The sequence below is a fragment of the Helicoverpa armigera genome, chromosome 18 (assembly GCF_030705265.1).
Source record: "Helicoverpa armigera isolate CAAS_96S chromosome 18, ASM3070526v1, whole genome shotgun sequence".
Taxonomy (NCBI): Eukaryota; Metazoa; Arthropoda; class Insecta; order Lepidoptera; family Noctuidae; genus Helicoverpa; species Helicoverpa armigera.
The window spans coordinates 6,528,712-6,548,278 of NC_087137.1; the positions used below are offsets into that span (position 1 = coordinate 6,528,712).

At 36.3% G+C, this 19,567-nt stretch overlaps 1 protein-coding gene across 4 annotated transcripts in view; it reads right to left on the reverse strand.

Moving 5' to 3' along the window:
• LOC110376104 (long-chain-fatty-acid--CoA ligase 5) overlaps positions 1-19,567 on the reverse strand; it is a 51,120-nt gene that overhangs the window by 23,690 nt on the left and 7,863 nt on the right. The window contains exon 1 of one of the 4 annotated variants that reach the window (XM_021334454.3): positions 5,243-5,420. The exons of 1 other annotated variant lie outside the window; for it this stretch is intronic. The gene's annotated coding sequence lies outside the window, so the exon portion shown is untranslated. 2 more of the 4 variants (XM_021334455.3, XM_021334456.3) reach the window with 2 other exon arrangements.

Below are 19,567 nucleotides of genomic sequence, written 5' to 3' on the forward strand. Positions count from 1 at the left end.
TTTATGATGATGGCAACCCTAATTGCGTATTTTTATCGTGATTTTTACAAGCTCGTGGAACGACACTTTAAACCGTATTTTTTGAGATTGCCTTTTTGCGTCTGTGGATTATATTGAAACAAAAAATTAATCACATTGACGGCCGTCATATTTCCTTGAAAAGCTAGAATGCTTTATTATTCAGTAGTTCAGTTAACTGTTAAGTTATTCAGTACGTACAAGAAATTGGCATGAGTCAGTTCCACCTACTCGTACCAGTTCGTGTCTAATCCTCAACGAAACTTCAATTCACTTGGGACGGAACTTCTATAATCCATGCATAGGATGCTAGGAGCACGTTGACCTAATAACAGCCCATACAAATGTATCTAAGCTATAGGCTAATGTTATCTGGTCCTTTGGTTCGCAAACAAACAGTTTTAAATATTTGTCGACTTGACAAAATTAACATCTATTTATCTCCTTTGAGTTCGACAATTAATATTAGTCAATTCTTCGACCGTAACTCATACAACTTTTGGTCCTTTTCTGCTTACAATTTATTAACCTCTTGATACCTGTCTTATGTACCTATGAGAGTGTTAACTCTTTGTTTATTTAATGCTACTTTTGGGAGCTCTACAAAAAACGGTTTAGGGGTTATTCAGACATCATAACCCAGCCATTAGTATGAAATGATCAGGCCTTTAAGTTTACCGGGTACTTATCGAAAGAGTGATAAAAAACTGGCCATAAATCTGTTCATACGATCTGAGTCCCACATATCGGTCACGAGTTGAGTCAACGCTAATGCAGGAACAAAGCAGTCATTATAGTTATTAATTGGTCCGTTGTTACGTCCGCCTATAAGCGATATTTCATCTAACAACTGGCAGTAACTATTCGTTCTAAAACTAGAAATAGTGAACGTGTGGTTTATGAGTGCAATTTGTCGGTATTGTTCATTATTGTGATTTGTTTCGTTTATGCAGCGTGATTTGTTGATCCTTTTAGATATTAAGCACGTATTATACCTTCAAATAAGAGCACTAAAACACCAGACTGGGACTTCGACGTCATTACACATCCTATACAGAGGATTAAGTATCTTCTTTAAAGCCCCAACTTTTTAATGTTGTTACTTGGCGGCCAGAGTCAGCGCTGTCAGTTATTTGTATTTTGATTTATAATTAATCCTTGATTATCAATTATTTTGGTTCATAAAGCAAACTTCCAGTAATAAAGCCGAACGGAAGTAGATAGCATATTTATTCAAAAAATAAGGATAGGTGATTATGGAATGGACTTCTTTTTTTAAAACAAAATGTGGCGTGGGTGAATGCATTGTGCAAAATTATTAATAATAAAGGGTTGAGACGTTGCTCTATTTGGTTTTCTATCACGCATACTCAGATTTCCCACAACTACACATATATAAATCACAAAACATCAGTTAAGCAGTTCCACCAGTTGACGTTTGCCTGTTCGTCTCTGCAGAAACGAAACCAAAGAACGAGCTTATAAATGGTCTAATTAAAATAAGTATCTTCAACGTTAAGAAATCTTAACACCGTGAGAAAAGCCATAAATAAAACCAAGCGTCTCCACATAATAGTCTATTGTGTAATTTGTTATGTTAAATTGAATCTTCTATCTTTGTTGTGACTGGAGCATCACGTTTGCCAATAGTTCTCGGAACTGATATGATATACACCAGATGTTAAAGCTGACATATTCATAGTTAGACTTTATGAACAAATGCAATTTATTATGACATTGGAGTCAGTATGTTTAGTAGGTACTTTAAGACCTAATAAAAATGTTAATAAAGAGGCAGAGGCAAGAGGAAGAGGCAGAGAGGGAGACCGTTGCCTTTCTTTCTGTCTATTCTTTTGTTTCACCCTGACGCCTCTTTGTTCAATCAGCCAGAAACATAAAACCATATTACAAAGAACAATGAAGCGAACCAAAAGGGACATATAAAACTATCAGGTATTTCCGCTATCGGCACATTCACACCTAACGGTGAATCTGACATTTTGATCTGGTTCACGAAACAATAAAATTATACGCCTGTCATCGAAACTTGTTATACCGTAGGCCTATTCAAGTGTCATCACCCTCATTTGTTTACAAGCTTAATAATCTGCATCGGTGTCAAACACACTAGTGGCAGTGAACCAATGAACATAATCGGTATGTGGCCAAGCATTGTCATGTCCACAATTGCAGTGTAAATTCAACGGCCACAATACGAATACTTCGATAGGAATTCTAAGCACTATTGTAGTATTAGATCGGGCAATAACAAAACGCAGGTTCAACGACCTCGGAGCGCAGCGTGTTTTGATAAGGTCGTCAATTCGCCATCCGCCAATTTTTTCGGAGAGAACCGCAGTAACAGTTAAAAAAGCGCTAAGCGGTCAAACGCGGACCGTTTTAATTACTTCATAGTCACGTACTTGTAGTAAAATTTTACCGTTAATGGAAAGTGATATGACAAACCGGACGGACGCTGTTCGATATTGGATCCGCATTTTTTGAGAACTGCTGGTATAATCGCGTACAGATGCTGCAAACTTAAGATATTTTGTAATTTTGTGGAAAAAAGTTTTTATTTAGAAAACATTTAGCCATGCATTTACCAAATCAAAACAAACACATCCTCGTGGTGAAATACGTAATTAAACCGATTAACATTTTTATTGCCATCCGTATAACTTTATGAGTCGATCGGCACTGTTTAAATGCAAATCGAACTATCGCCATTCTATTCGCAGCGGACAATGTACGCTTGAGTACAAAGTTTTATAAGAAAAAGGTTTTACGAGAAATGTTTATTTTAAATTAAAACGTATGTAATTAACTGGTCACCAACCCGAAGAGGACTGTTAATAGAAAAGTCAGCAATTTCATGTCGTGTTAATTGGATTTTTTTCGTAGTAAAATATTACAGTTTTGAATGATCATATGTATCAATCCGGAACCATTGAGGAGTCAATGACTGCATTTATTTTTTATGGTTGTCAATCAAGACTGTTGTTTAGTCAGATTTACCTCTAGCTTAATTGAAACTAAATAAAACATTGAGTGAGTGAGTCGTTTTCAAATAATCCTTAGTCATTCAGATACGCGTAGTGGGGATCAATCCATTAATATTTTCAAGTAGAAAATTAATACATTCTTATAACAATTTCGCTCGCAACATTACGCAAGCAAGTACGAATGTATGTACACGAATGCACTTCCTAGGCGTTGCGACTGCGCATACGAAATGAGACACCCACGGTAAGTGAGTCACGTCCACACGCGCCTCCGGCCCTACTTTACTATTGTACATACATTATGTACAAGCAAAGACAATAATGTTGTTTATTGTACAGACTTCATCGCTCAAATGACAATATTAAATGTCTGCAGGATGTCTTTACTGTTTCTTAGAACGTTTAGGGCTAATATTAGCACGGCTAAATATGTTGTTCCAACTTTGTATGGCACGGCTACTTCATAACGACTCCACACTCATCTTCACAAAGGTTTACGATAATGTGCAAAATACTGTCAGACGTAAAGGCCAATTAATTATAGAGACAGCTGCAGATAAAAAACGTACAATATTTTGAAGGGTCCATCAAGCGAAGAACGCAATTCAACGTTTAAAAGTTTAAGGTCAAACATTTCTGTCAGGGGCGAGCTTAAACGAGAAAAGGGTTTGATCTTTTTGCGTCTACGTGAAGTAGTTCCCTTCAATTTGTATGAAGTAACCTTCGGCGCGTACCGACAACAAGGTAACTTTAGATCATTTATCTTCGTTGTGCAGGACGCAAGACGTCGTGATGACTGAATACGTTGCAATTTCTTTGGCAATGCTCAAGGCCTATGACATGAATATAATTAGTAATAATAAGAGCGGTGCACTCGCCAAGCCGTATTATTACTTATGGGAACGTGTAAGTCCGGTGCTTTGGTTGCGTACAGAGTCATCGCACCTTGCATATTTTATTATTGGCAGATAGTTCGATGGAATTGTGACTAATAATAAAAGGGAGTGTGGGCATTCTCTGGCATTATAGGACAAATTAGATAAATAAATGCCCAGCCAAAATGAGAACACTCATTTATGTCTTAGTAGAAACTATGAATTTAATCCCAGGGATCATTGAAACCCAAAAATAATTGTTATTCAAAACAAACTACAACAAATAGAAAATACCGTCTGGTCAAACTTCTTATGTCTATAATAACTCAAAGCAACAGTGCATGACTAATGCAGAAACATCAATCAAGAGCTCATTACTTACAAGACTAATAGACATGGACTGCAGGTCAATTGTTTTATTATAACAATAATTAATTGCCTCTTCCTCAAATAGAACAAGGAAGTTTTAATCGGCTTTTTCCTTGAGAAAGCAGGTGCTCATCAAAGCGACCAGTATTAGTTGATCCTAATATAGGATCAGGGGACTTTTTCCCATCTCTTTCATACTTGCACCCGTCAAATGCGAAAAGGAGTAGAGGATAGAAGTTTCTAGTATGGATTAAAAAGCAGTTACTCACAATTAATTCAGTGTCATTGTCAAGTGATAAAATTCATTTACTTATCTTAACAATTTTACTTAAAGAGTGCTTGAAGCTCAGGTATCACTTCAACCAACTATTTCTAACAAAATTTCCCGACCAGCTTCAAGTTACTTAGTAACTTTATTTGTGGGAACAGATGATACTAGGTTGGAACAAAGATTCTCTTAGATCTCTGGTGACCCACAAACGCACAATGGCTATCGAATTTCGACCATAGCTGGAGCCAGTCGTGATCGCCTCAAGCACGACTGCGTTAGATCGCTTTTCGTGTATTAAGATCAAACGCTAAAGCCTTAAACAGTGTTGTATAATCAAGATTTCTCAGAATTATGTACTATTTACAGTTTCATTATATGTATAAAACGCAAACAATTAAAAGCTGCAAAAAAATGCAGTATTAAGTTGATGGTCTCTAATTATTATTTGGAGCATTTCAATGGTAAAATAATGATAAGAATGTTTGTATGGATTCCAAAAAACGTGCAAAACGCATCAATAAAGTAAAATTAAAGAAACCCGAAATTGATCATCATGATGACATACTTAGTTGCAGTTAAAAACGACAGAATTAAGTCAACATGCAAAAACACAAAACATAAAACACGACAACAAACATTGCGACATTCGAGCGGCGAAAACATACACTCAACAGTTTGTGTCCCGGCAAACTCGTACACTTTACCTATGAGATTTGTAAACACACGAGAGTTTCGGTTATCGCGGGTCGGTAATCGTCACTAGTATCGTATATGTCGTCAAAGCTACCGGGCCATTCGAGGCGGGAATCGCGTGCGCAGGCTTGTACGCGCGGCCGTTGCGCCGGCCGTCCGTTGCGACAATGCGCTTCCATGTTGCCGTGAGCCGCCTCCCCCAGTCTCACCAATTGCCTAGCCACCTCTCTCTTTTGAGTTGTCACGGGTTGGGCCAACGGTAAGCACTCGTCCGCACTTTGCTATCTTTCGTTGGTGTTGAAACCAAATGATGTAGTGCGAGGGTGTCAGACAAATATGAAAATGGATTTGATTTTGCATCCGAAATTAATCATCAAGCATTAACAAGGAACGCAGACTTGTGAAGTCTCTATGCTGCTATTTCGAAATGAGTCAACCAAAATATTGAGCAATATTTCAGGCTAGCATTTGATCGCGTGCTTAGAACCATGTGAAATCAGAGGTGAAATAGAGCGGATACCGTATGCAAAACATCAATGAGATGGATCGATTAAAAATGTTAAACATGGTTACAAGACAAATATGAACATTAAAACAACATTACATTCAAAAATATTGCATAATCGGTTAAATCGATTGTAGCTGGTAAATCAGCTGACATTTTGAATACAAAATTGATGAGTTCCTGATCATAAATTGAGTTCTTCGACAACTTCACTTTGCCAATAATGTCTATTGATAGAGTAACTCATTTCCTATCTAGCTTTCTAAAATATTGCTTCTACTGAGCGTAAGTAAACACTGTTTTATGGTATGCCAAAATGGTTTCCTGAATACCTATAAAACATTTACGATATCTTAGAATCCTAGTTTGCCTAAGACCACTATTGGATCATGTAGACGATTTAAGCGCTTGTTTTGTTTCATTTGGGTTAACCACAAATAGGTACCTATTCTCCTTCTAAATAGTTCATTACAAAATTTTCGTGTAAACCCTTCGTTATTCGACGATTTTGGTCATGATATACAAACTTACTGTATATAGAAAAAAAAATGTTGGGTACCGGACATAGCTTAATATACGAAGGGCCTCAATTGTTTGAGATAATTTATATTTTTATACCTTAATCGTCATAAGTGTAGGATAGGAAAAAAACCATGTTAATAGATAATGTTATGCATTAGTTAACGCCCTCGTAATTATATCGATCTGGTGAGTATCAAGTCTGTCATATGTTCAATTATGGCATCAATTTAAATGGATCATCAAACTTAGCCAATCAGACTAATTGAAAAGGCTGAATGAAACAAATGATGTTATGTGAGAAAACAAGTGGTACCAAATGGTCTCTAATTCCAAGCTATATGGTCATCATTTCAAAATAGGATCTTAAACTCCTTTTGGCAGATCATCAGATGAATAATGATTGGGTTGAAAACTAGGTATCAGTTTGTTGGGGGCAAAACCGGGAATAGAACAACATTAGAAATGCCTACACAGTTTATAGGAAACAAGTTTTGGATTACAAAGCATCATATTACAATAATATTGACAGTTATTGATGACATGGATATTGAGCAAAATATGCAAGAATAAATGACGACACCGATTAAAAATATAAACAAACACAAAACAATATGCAACACGATCAGTATCACCACATCAGCAATTTGCTAATACGACGTCAAACTAATGTTTATTATCATCATATTTCCCAAGTCATATACGAACATACATTCAGCACTTCATTAAATAAATCTTCTTTCCAAACAAAAGAACTTCAACCGATGAGATAAAATTTCGCAACTCCAAGAATGTTGCTCCTTGCAAAAGCTGGAGTTCTCCAAAAAGAATAAGGAAACTTTGAAACCACATAGTCCAGTGGCTGAATGCTCAGACTACAATAGGACATTAAAAATGATGGCTTAGCCACGCTACTCTGTCATTTAGGATCCCATCTACAAACCCATGTTAGGGTCCAATATTGTAGCCATCTTTTGTTCTACAATGTTTACTTTTGAATCAGCAAAATCGACGGCTTCTACTTACATTTTCACATCAAGGAAATGGTTTATTTTATGTCCTTGTTAGATATTATTATCAGCTTTATTTGGGCTGAGCTCTCAAGGTTTAGCTACTTTAGGAGATTAGGTGTAATCAATGATATGCCACACCTGATTTCCTTATTTTTCTATATATCTTGTATGATTGCCAGCTTCCTTTTGAAAGATAAAAAAAGTTGAATAAACGATAATCCTGAAATTGATATCAACAGATAATGTCTATTACGGAAAATAACAACACACACCTAGATACGATTTGCCCAAGGATACGAAGATATTGACTAATACTTCCTTTGCAAACGTTAGCATGGACGCAACTCTTACGAAATACCTAATGTAAACATTGACACAGGCATTAACCGTGTCAACGCAGTAAAACAAACAGACGGACGGGTCGCAAGGGCGGTCGAAATAGACCGAACATATTGGCAGATTCAGTGCTAATTTGTATTTGAAATACATGAAAATGTAGTTGAATAGAAACGTGATTTGTGAGCAGTTAATATGATCGACGCAAAAGGACTGGTCCAGCGGTCAATGACCCGCTTTTCTAACGCGGCGTGCGAATCGTAAATTTTTATTTCAGAAGCCTTTTCTTGGTAGTTTTGTTGAACTAGATTTGCTTAGAGTTAAGAGGTTATAATATGAAGGATATATTGAGAATAGAACCACAGTTACAAATAGTCTTGTAGTTATATAGCGGATCTTTTCAGTGACACGACGGAGTACGATTTGCGATTCGTTCGGTCTTCTTTGTAGATACAATTTGTTGTACAATCTCTACAGACAAACAATGTAAGGCAAAGAGCCAATGATGACGAAAATAAAGGGACAGGCATCAATCAAATTTTATCGACAGGCCTGTCGAAAGGGCGTTTCAAACACAAAGACAGTTTAGGAATACCAGAAATAGTTGCAACTTATTTTAAACTTATAGCACGATATGTTGTTATGCAAAAGTACGACATTCGAGATGTTTTGTACTACTTATCTATACTCAGAGACCCAAAGATATCGAAAAAGCCCCTTGTTCGAAGTGTCCCACTTCAGGGCAAAGACCTCCTAATTAATTTACACCCCTCCCGATCTTTTAAGTCTTCTCACCAGAATAAAATTGGTGATCTAATATAACATGGTAAGTTTCTCCCAAATATCGTCATTCTTTGTCTAATGAGCAGCCAGCCCTATCCGGGGTCATATTGAGTGAATTCTGCAAATCTTGTGCACAATGTAAACAGTTTGGCGCAACGACTGGCCGGTGACTATCTAAATCGCAAGGTGAGCGGCGATTCTCAAAGACTCCACGTAATTGTTGTCTCACGTTTTATATGTAAATAGAACCGTTTTACATTTAATTCGCACATAAACTCCATATTAATGTTTTTATGGTTCTGCACGAACCTTATTTTATGTTATTGCTAGCTACTGCCAGCGGTTGTACCCGCGTCCTGTGGGAATTATTTCACAGTTCCGGAAAAAATACCTAATAGAGTCCTCGATAAATGGCGCATTCGAACAAGCCAAAGCAACTCTTCAGCTTTACAATATTAGCATAGATACCAATTTCGGAGTAACGATTTTAATCCCATTAATAGATTATAGCATACATAACCTTACAAATATTGAGGAAAAGTAGTAATATTTACCAAGATACAAAGTATGAATCCCTTAAGGAAAATGGGCTCCGCATTCTGCGAAGACAATAATTCCATCTCGTGTAATGATAGGGATCAAGCTATGCAATTTATAAGCAACAAACAGTCTACTACTGCTAAATATATAATATAATTTCCTGTCCAAAAACCCAATAGGACTCAAATATAAACGAACAAAACATACAGACAATTGAATATGTCAGTTTTAAATCTAGTCAGACTGATACCTATACAGATTCGAGTCACGATTCTCCTTTCAAGTTCGTAAATACGGACCTACCTCAACTACCTACTTAAAATAATGCAGGACATTATTATAAACGGGAAGTCTATATAAACACCTAATTGATACGACGACTTATAATTTGCATACTCAAGAATAAACTCTATCAATTGATGTTTGCTCGTAAAATGAGAGCTTCCTTTTAATAAAACGTTTTACTGCAGTTCTTTAATATCACTAATAACTGATAATTAGTTCTGTATTACAACTAATATGAATATTAACTTTAGAATATATTTAATCTTTTGAAATGAAATACAATATCTAAGTAATTTGTAAAATTACCTAATACAGCCCTTTTGTTTTTTTTTTTTTTGTGAAGTAGTTGACCCGAAGAAGTATTACCCAGCTACTGTGGCATATTTTTGGATCAGAGTAGCCACGTTTCATAGCCCGAAAATTTCCTTATCCTAGACATTTTTACATTGCCTTATCTATTTGTTATTTGAGATCTATTTGTAAATTACATTTAAATCTTTTTTTAACATACATGAGCTGTTCATAAATACAAATTCAATTGAGCACGTTCCAAGTATCTAACTACTATCACTGTCGCAGGAAAAAATAATATTTACATAAGTATTCCATTTTGCGGTTGATTTTTTCTCTATCCAAGAACAATTTAAAAGCAAATGTTTCCATATTAAATTCCACAGCAAAAATAACTAAGGTGTCCATTGCAAATCGACGTCAATTTTCCTTATGCAAATCTCACGATTTAGTCGTCCGAGGATAAATTGCAAGGTGTGCAGCCAACTTTAAAGAAATGGCAATATTAAATTGTTAAGGATCGAATTTCATTGGCAGGCTACCTACACACTTAGTTACACTGAAATTACAGTTCAGCAATAAACCCATAGCTCGGGAAATAAGCACACCCGCAGGTGGCAGCAGAAAAATGAAAGACACGATTATAACTCCCCACAATAGTGTCATTAATCCTTTATGGGTTCCTCGACCCCGGTTCTCGAGTGATAGACAATGGTGGTAGTCGTGTTTGTGAGCTGAATTAATGCGTATGCACATGCAATGGGAAGCGGGACTCGACCAGCCTTGAACTTGTGCATGCACTTCTATGCAAGCGATGAATGCGAAAGCAGCCGCCATTTCTAGTCGGCACGTCATGTAACGCGTACGTAAAAGCCGACACGCGGCATTTTCCAATTGGCCGGACACAGAACGCACCTACGCGAGTCGCCTGCGCAGCGCGCGACCGAACGCAGCGCGCGCTTTCATCTGTGTAACACTGTGCAAGCCGGCCGATAACACTGAAATATGTTAATTAAGCGTTGACGACGCCGTATCTAAGTGCACTCGTCACATAAATATGTATAATCCTCTACTACTATTTTAATAACAGGTAGATCATAACTGTAGACTTATCTCATTAGTATGCATATAAAATTCTAAAACTTATTTATTTTGACATTTTATGGTCATTATCACATCCGATTTAAATTATATGTATAACAGAGTGGCAGGTTGTTATGTAGGTATTTAATTCACAACATAATTGATTTCTGACATTGGTACATTAGGTAATTTTTGAAAATTTTTAAATCAATGAAGTAGGCATTACTTGTGTAAATTATGCAGTTTGAAGCAAAAATAACGATCACTCCTCGTAAGTACAAATGGTAGGATCGAAAGTCAGTAAATAATAAAACTTCCACGCTAAATACCCGTGGTTTAATACTAATCTTAGCAAATACATAAATGTCAAAGTCATGGTAAGTTATAGCCGATGCACAAAGATATTTTAACTAGTGCTTCTAGAAATTACATTTTGCGATTAATATTTATGCGTTTACATTTTTATATCTGTAAGCTATCTGGATTTAACTATGAAAAGTGGTCTGTTTATTTATTGGTAACAAAACTTTTGCTTGTAAGCACTAATAGGAATATTGCTTTGAACTTAAGCATACTTAGTGATAGGTTTAATATTACAAGAGTATAATGCGTATACTCGGTAGCTATTAAGTATACGGTATCTTGTTCCGAGAGTTAAGTAAAGGATAGTTTAGTAATTTTCCAGCGATCTTGCGAATTGTACGGGGTAAACAGCCAGTAGGTTGCGAGGTCATCGACCCGGCAACCGGTCGAGCTTAAAGCTTTGCCGAGCGGACATAGTGAGACAAACTTGGCCCACATTTCAGAGCTATTACAACCAGTAATAAATGTGTACAACGTGAGAGATCCCGAATTATTACTATTGTATTTTTGGAACATGCTAGAACTGAAACCATCATTACTTTAACCAATTTGCCAAAAAAGAATGTAAATCTCAATTTAGTAATTTTATAAAATATTATAATTCTAATTTAATATATTAAAAATATCTCGGATGTCAACATATAAATAATCCGTTGTAGCCAAAGCCATTTCGCATAATCTCTTGTTACAAATAATTTATTATGCAAATTCGACAACATACAGCATTCCGGACTGTCACTGGTATTTTTGTAGTTTATTTCTCTACAACATAATAAATGATAATTAAAAACCAATAAATATAACTTGCCACGAACCGAAAACGGATATTGCAATTTTTACAGTTTCTCGTTAAACGTCAGAAGTGACTTTGAATTAAAATACACCGCAACTGTGTCCAATGTAGCTATTTTCTTAGTAGAAACGAAATAAGTATAAGTGAGCATAGGACTTACTGCCTGAAAACATATCAAAATTTTAAATCATTTTGTACACAATAGTCCAATTAATATTATCAAATTAAAACTATGCGAATATTATTTAAAAGAGGCTAAACTGAAGGGCCCTGAAAGCTACAGAATTTTAAACTTGGAGAAATATTAATCCAAGACAAGTGAAACCGCAATAAATAACTAGTATACAGTATACAATAAAATCTTCCGAGACACATCTCATAGTACTTATTGCAAGGCACGCGTTTATTCTCGACAAAGCAATAAATAATAATAATAGAGGCAGCACTTTTCTCATTATTTCCTTGTTCGCCTCGTCATCGACTTTTATTGATTCGCTACATTGAAAAGGTCCCAACCACTCCATAAAGTATTTTAATGATATCATAACGGATTATGGTAGTTTTAACCTTATAGGCACATGCTTCAGAATATATAATTTCGTTAATAACTTTTTTAAGGAAAATAAATCGTGTAGCTTATTTCTCAGTATATAAGTTACTACTGTTACAGACTCTTGTCATCCCACTGCTGGGCACAGGCCTCCTCTCACACGGAGAAGGATATATAAGTTATTGGTTTCTGGCAAAAGGATTTTCTGTTTTGTTGCAAGGAAGAGTATCTCGTTCGGAAATAAGTTTTGTTCCCCGATAATATTAAGGCCCGGTTGTTCGTACGTTACGGTAAAGTTAAAGTTAAAATTTTACCGTTGTCAATTTTGACCACGGTTAATTTGACATTTTTATTATGAAATTTTGACGTTCAACAACGCTTTTTGAATTTAACCCCGGTTAATTTTACTGTAACTAGAATTTAACCCTAACCTTGACGTAACCGAGCTTCGAACAACCGGGCCTTAGGCTTCAAACCACAAAACCGCGGTTAAATTATTTGAACATTTCCAGACCTTAAGAACTTATGGAAACTCGCTAAAGAGTTCGTTTTTAGGGACTAAAGCTCTTCCAAAGAAAGGTTTTGTAGGATGCAGAAAAAGCTTAAAAGCCACGAAAAACTATTGAACCATTTACTTTGATTTAATAATGAGTGCCGAACTAAAACGGTGATAGAACATAAACATAAATAATAAAATCATAATGATTTTGATAGGACACCAATGCTTCAAAACTTTTATTTTTAGTTTCAATATGTTTTTATTGTAAATTATTATTTATAATTTATTATTTTCCTGCTTTCAAACCCGTCCAGATCTTCACCGCGTTGCATCTGATTGAAGTGCACCTATCTAGTCGTAAAAGGAATAAACTGTCGGTATCTATCTTTATAGTTCGTTCTGTTCTTGTAGGTATCTACAAATCTCTCATAAAGTTACGTCAAATTGGTAGATCACTTTTTGGCCGACTTGTACTTACAAAGAAACGCTTTTGTGGTGCGGTACAGAATACAGAGGGAATTATTTTCCCTCCCTTTGCAAAGCGATGATAATAAATAAAGTACAAAGTACTTTCTTTGATTGTTTTTTGACCAAAAAAAGGATTCTCGGCTATTAATTTATTTCAAAACGGTACTTGACTAGTTTTTTTTACTGCCGTGTTATCTTGTAATGCTATGTGTAATAGGCAATTAAGCCTGATTTAAGCCCAGATTAGGCAATTCAAACGTTTGATATTAATTTTATGAACCATAAAAGACACCTGCTCAGTGGCTCAAAATATTATTTTTAATGAATTACTAGGGACTCTTGAAAAGTAAAATTATGCGACAACGCTTTTTATAATTCTCTATTTACATTGTATTTTTAACCCAAAATATGGTTGAAGGAAACTTAAATATTAATTCGTTTTGACTTTAATTACATCAAGTGACAACAATAAAATTTTCCTGCACAATTATTCAAAAAATATATTATTATTTATTCATCTTTTTCTGCTGCTCGGCAAACAACATACAACTTTGCTTGGCCTTATATGACGCGCTATACCTAGTGTAAAAATTATATCTGTACCTATCGTTAATCCTCGGGTATATAATGCCTTTGAATTTAATGGTTCCATTACGTCATACAACCGAATTTTCTGATCTTATTTCTGATCTCAATATTTAGAAGACAAAAGTGGAAGGGGAAACAATATTTCTTTTCTGCAATGCGGCACCATAGAGTAATAAAAACTCCAGCCAAATGTGTGCTATGCATGCAGTCATGAAAATAAATGAATATAAATATATTTCAAAAGTTATGATCCACTAGCTTCCTACCAAGGTTTCACTTGCGTTACTCCCGAGGCTACTTCTGGATAAAAAGTAGCTGAACTGTATGTGATTCTGCTATATCACTGCCAAGTTTCTTGTCTTTGCAATATTAGTCTAGTATGGGATTCATCTCCAAGCAATCTCTTTCTCTTAATCTCTTTTTTAGAAGCCGTGTCGTTTGACGCATCAGTAGCATTATGTTCAAACATTTACACTAGCATGAAGTCACTGGTAGCTAACTTCGGACCAACAAACTTATTTGACGTGAAATCTTATCGGATTAAAGAGTTCGATACTCCGTGCCCTGGCCCACAGGACTGCAGATAATGTGTCGATTTCCAGGTACTCCATACGTAAGTCATAAAACGTTTTATTGTTATTGCTTTCGCCTGAAAGCCAGGTACTAAGAAGCCAGAATGGAAAACTATTTTCTCATTTGCAAGTAGAATTGAGTGCCTATGAGCTTTTAGTAACATGCATCTGAGTTTATATGGGTTTTTAACCGACATCCCAAAAAAGGACGAGGTTCACAATTCATCGTAAACTTTTGTTTTTTTTAATACGGTTTTGAAAGCATCCAGAATTTTCTAAAGTATACGAGGCAGAAAGTGCTTTGATATAATCCTCTGTAGTTCAGATTTAAGCCCTGTTCCAAATCTCCTTTGTCGTTTTAGTGGTTAAACTTTGACATAGCTGCAGGCCATAAAGATTAAGTTTGGATTATAATTTAGCAACTATGTATAGGTTTGTTGCATAATTCTGGTACTGCTGTTAGGTCAGTAGATCTTAAGAAACAAGCTAAACTTGATTGTAATAAAGCTGAAGCCAATGGTGCAAAGGGCAGGGATCGTGCTACAAACTCACGAAGTCACTTCTCGCTTGGTGGGTAGAATGTAAAACCATTAGGCTGTAGGTAATCGTATATACGTCTATCTCTAATGAAACTTATGTATATTACATAAGGAACTATTAAAGCGATTTGATTTATTTCCGAAAAAAAACAAGAGGTATACAGTTTTCAAGTAAACTCTTGAAACGTTAAAAAGCGACGAGCATAAACAGCTCTTTAGTTTTCATAAAATGCATACTAACTATTATTTTTGGTATCTTTGGTATTACCATCAATGCTAAAAACCGATTCACACACGACACAACGTCACCAGTCACGTAGGCCCTTCAGAACCCGTTCAAAAAACAAAAGAAAGCTACGATCATAATCATAGATCCCACATCGACCTATTTCGTGTCTGCATAGAACTATGAACCTTCGCCGCCCTGTATGCGCCGGAGCAGACTGGTTACATTAATCTTCCAGTTTGCGGTTACTGTGCCGACTAACGGTACGACGGCAGATGGAGGCAGCGCCTACAACGAAACACAGATCATCAGCCTCAGAAGAGGCGATGTACTTGCAACACGTGTATGATATTTTTATGTTAAGAGACAATTTCAGCAAGTTTTGGGTTTCATAACGCTTTTTGTTTATGGTCTGGTAACTAATGTTTTCCGTATCTGTTTGATTGAAAGTTTCTGTCAGTTAATTTACTTCTGAGAAGATAGAAGAACTCACTATAACTAATGTCACTTACAGAATCGCAAGTTTATGCTATGTGTCTGGAAAGTACACAATCTATTTTAAATTCTCTTTGGAGTTCTTCCTAAAGTGCAATACAGTATTGTACCTAATATCCTATCTGTGGTACGTCAAAAAAAATCTGTGCGCATACACAGCCGATGCCAAAGTGTTGAACTTGCGCGGGTTGTGTTGTGTCATGAGCAGTTATGCGATGCCTGTGACCCACATGTACCACAGACAAAAAAACCTTATTGACCATTGTTCACACCGTCGGATTGTACCATTGTACCAACTCACTCACTTATAAATACTGTCTGCTAATCTTTTTTGTTGATGAACTTCGCTTTTATCTTATATGCTATTAATTCTTATTTAAATGGCGTCACGAACCAGTATTTGGAGTGAATGACCGTCCTAATAATATCGTGAAAGGTAAAGTTGGTTATTTGATAAATAAGTACCTGTAACCATTAAGATGCTTAAGTTTCACAAATTGTGAAAATCTTAGGTCTTAACTTTCTATTGAGAATAATGCTATTTTCTTTATTTTAGTGTTCTGATCATTAAAGTAATTGCACCAATCCGTTAGATGCCATTTGTTTCATTAGCGGTAAAGTGACGCACACACTGGCCAATTGAGATAAAAATGCGAATTTTCCCAACAAGCTATATTAAGCCCAAATTGTCCAAATCCTCTACAACCTGTAGTTTGTACCTAATTCAGTACGATGACGTGTATATTTTACATTACACCACAAAAACTATCAAATAAAATTTCAATGTCCGACGTCACATATCAAAACAGTTACAAAGTGTAAGAGACTATTTGGCGGACAAAAAAAATGATCACGAATCAAATGCATAACCTAGATTTGGGAGCAATAAAAAATCTGTAGACAGTTATCTATCGAATCATATTATCTGTGAGGCAGGACCGGAGTGCGAGGTCAATGACCGCTGCATCTCATGTTTTCGGCCTGGCGCTTTGCTTTATAGAATAAGATAAACTCAAAGTGGCAGAAATTAATAAATTTTGATGAGATATGACAAACTGGTTTTGTAAGTGCAAACTGGATGTGTTAACTCCTAAAATTACAAAGAAAAGTAGTCAGTATTAATGAGTTAGATAAAAAACGGAGGTTCACAGTGTGGCCCAGGTATTATTTATCATTCGCTGACAAATCGTAGTTTGATTAATTAGATGGGAAAGTTGTACATTGTTCGATATGAGAAGGATTTTGAAAGAAAACAATGTTACCTAATAGGATGGACAAGAACATTAGACATATACAAGTTATTGAGACAAAAGAAAGACAAATTACGAATTTCGCTCACTCACTAAATAAATAGGCTTCTTAGTAGAAGCCTATTTATTTAACATTCTACAGATATTTCGAAAATACGTAGGCTGATTTTATCTTTAGTATATAATTTGCTTTAAATTTTCACAAAATCGTTGGCCTCCCTTCTAAGTTATGACTATCAGTGAAGACTGTTTGCAACGAGCATGTAGAGGAAGATTCGTCTTATAGTTAAATGAAGACGATAATTTGCATCTAATAGCTTCTATTAGTCCAAAAATGCATTAAAACGGCGCTAAAATAACCTATCATTTTCCCCTTTAACACCCAAGCTAGTCTGACCTCCAAACCTTATACCGTAATTATACACTATCACATTTATAGCAGGCTATTAACAGTAGGTGTCGGAGGCTGCCAATGCAAGTCCGGTTGCGTTGACACACAAACCTACAGACGCCTGCACCACTCGGCGTCCGACTACCGCTCTCACTATAATTGCATTGGATGCAGGGCCGGATTTTGGTGGTGTGGAGGCCCCGAAGCACACAAAGGTGAGAAAGGCCCTTGTATTATATTAAACAATTTTTGAGATGCTAGCAGTTTAGCTGGTTAAGTGCAAGACGAACAAGCTAACCCTGATGCTAATTTATGAGCAACTGCACGGTTACAGTAACAGTCTTTTTTTCCTATAGGAAGGTTACTTTAGTTCAGTGATAAAGCTTCTGTCTAATTCAACGGGAAACTTGGATTTCAGTACCTACATTTTATTATATTTCTACGCGTTATTACTAAATGTCTTGACGTCCAACCAGACCAAATATAAACGTATAAAGTTTACTCTTTACAGGCTCGAAACTCATCAAGATAACAATACGTTTATTTCAACAATCAATAAGTACTCGTCTTCCTCCCCTTTTTGAGGGGAACCTGGGGCCCTGAGCTCTAGCTACACTTCCCCAGCCTTGAATCCGGCCCTGACCAAGTGCAACGACCTGCAATCTTCGTACACGATCTCAAAAACAAACATTGATCCCCGAATTACTTCGTGCACGTTACGTTTCATAACGAAGGGGAATTAGTTAGTGAGTCAACCTGTGAGCCGGTTTTTAGTAATTGTAATTGGTTCTTGGTTTGAAGTTTATATTTCGTGACCTGTTGCCTCTAATTTCATTCGGCAGTAAAAATGGTAAAAGAACAATACTTAGACGTGTCACGTAAATATTACTCTGATCAGGTAACCAGTATAGAAAGTACATACAAAATAACGGAACTTTACCTTGATACCGTAACGCTGGTCAGGCAAATCATCAACATCCTATTCCCATTGATGGGTATAGAGGTAATTGACTCTTATTATACGTTGACCATTTTTTTTGCATTTTAAAAATTAAGAACTTTTAGGTTATGTTAACGTTAACGTATTTTTATTTTTTATTTATTTTTTTAGCCCGTACTGTCCCGCTGCTGGGCAAAGGCCTCCCCATTTTGCCTCCACACCTCTCGATATTTTGTTAACGTTAAATATTCAAAAAATTCTCATTGTTATTAGCATCACTACACTTAAAAGAATTAGCATCTAAACAAGTGATCGGGGTCGGCTCTCTATTTCCAAACACTGCAACTCCTAAAGTCAGAATAACCCAATGGCCATCAAAAAAGCATCGAAGTGTAAGTTTGATAGGATAGTTAGATAGGTGCATAACCATCTGAATAATTTGAAGTATGTATATTTGAAAAGCATCCCATAATTATATGACAGGTACCTTTGCTTACTACAGAGGGAATATTTTTGCCATAAGTTTCATTGAAGAAAGTAAACGTCATAAAGCTACAATCTGCAAGCAAACCGAACTGATTCTTATTCATAGGAACCGGCATAATAATGCTTCATAACTAATAATAAAGACATAATAAGTGGAGGTTAGTTCCCCTTTCTCCGTGCCCACCGGGGCTGTGTCACTATCCGCACCTAAACATTAACTAAGTGGGGAGGGCGATAAACTTCCACGGAACGGGCCAAACCATGACTCAACAAAGTTTTGTTTTTTTGGCGTATATTTTTTATGTACACGCATTTTGGCGATGGGGGTGACTGAAAGTTTAATATAGAATAGAATCGAAAGCATCATTGCAAATCTGGTCTTTTGATTTGGGTAGTATTTAAACGCAAATCAAAAAATATCCTTTTTCTATGCAATAAGATTCCGAATTCCCATCAAAATTACTGATTGCACAGCAAAATATCTATATATCTATATCACAGCAAAATATCTATATCACAGCAAATAACTTGAGTCGGATCGCAAGTCCGATGATAAGCTTGCACATACATAGTTCTTAAAAAAAAAATCCTGTAAGAAGCATGCAAACAAGCCTGAAGCATGCAAGCAGGCATGCAGCATGTAAGCAGGCATGCAACATGGAAGTAAGCATGCAACATGCAGCAAGCATGGCTTCTGTCACGGCTCCGGCGCTTCGTGGCTCCGGCGGTCCCATGCGAGCTTATCGTCGCAGATGATTTTCACGCTCACCACCGCAGCTTCGGCTTACTGGCCGGCTCAGCCGGCCAGCCTCAACCGCGTC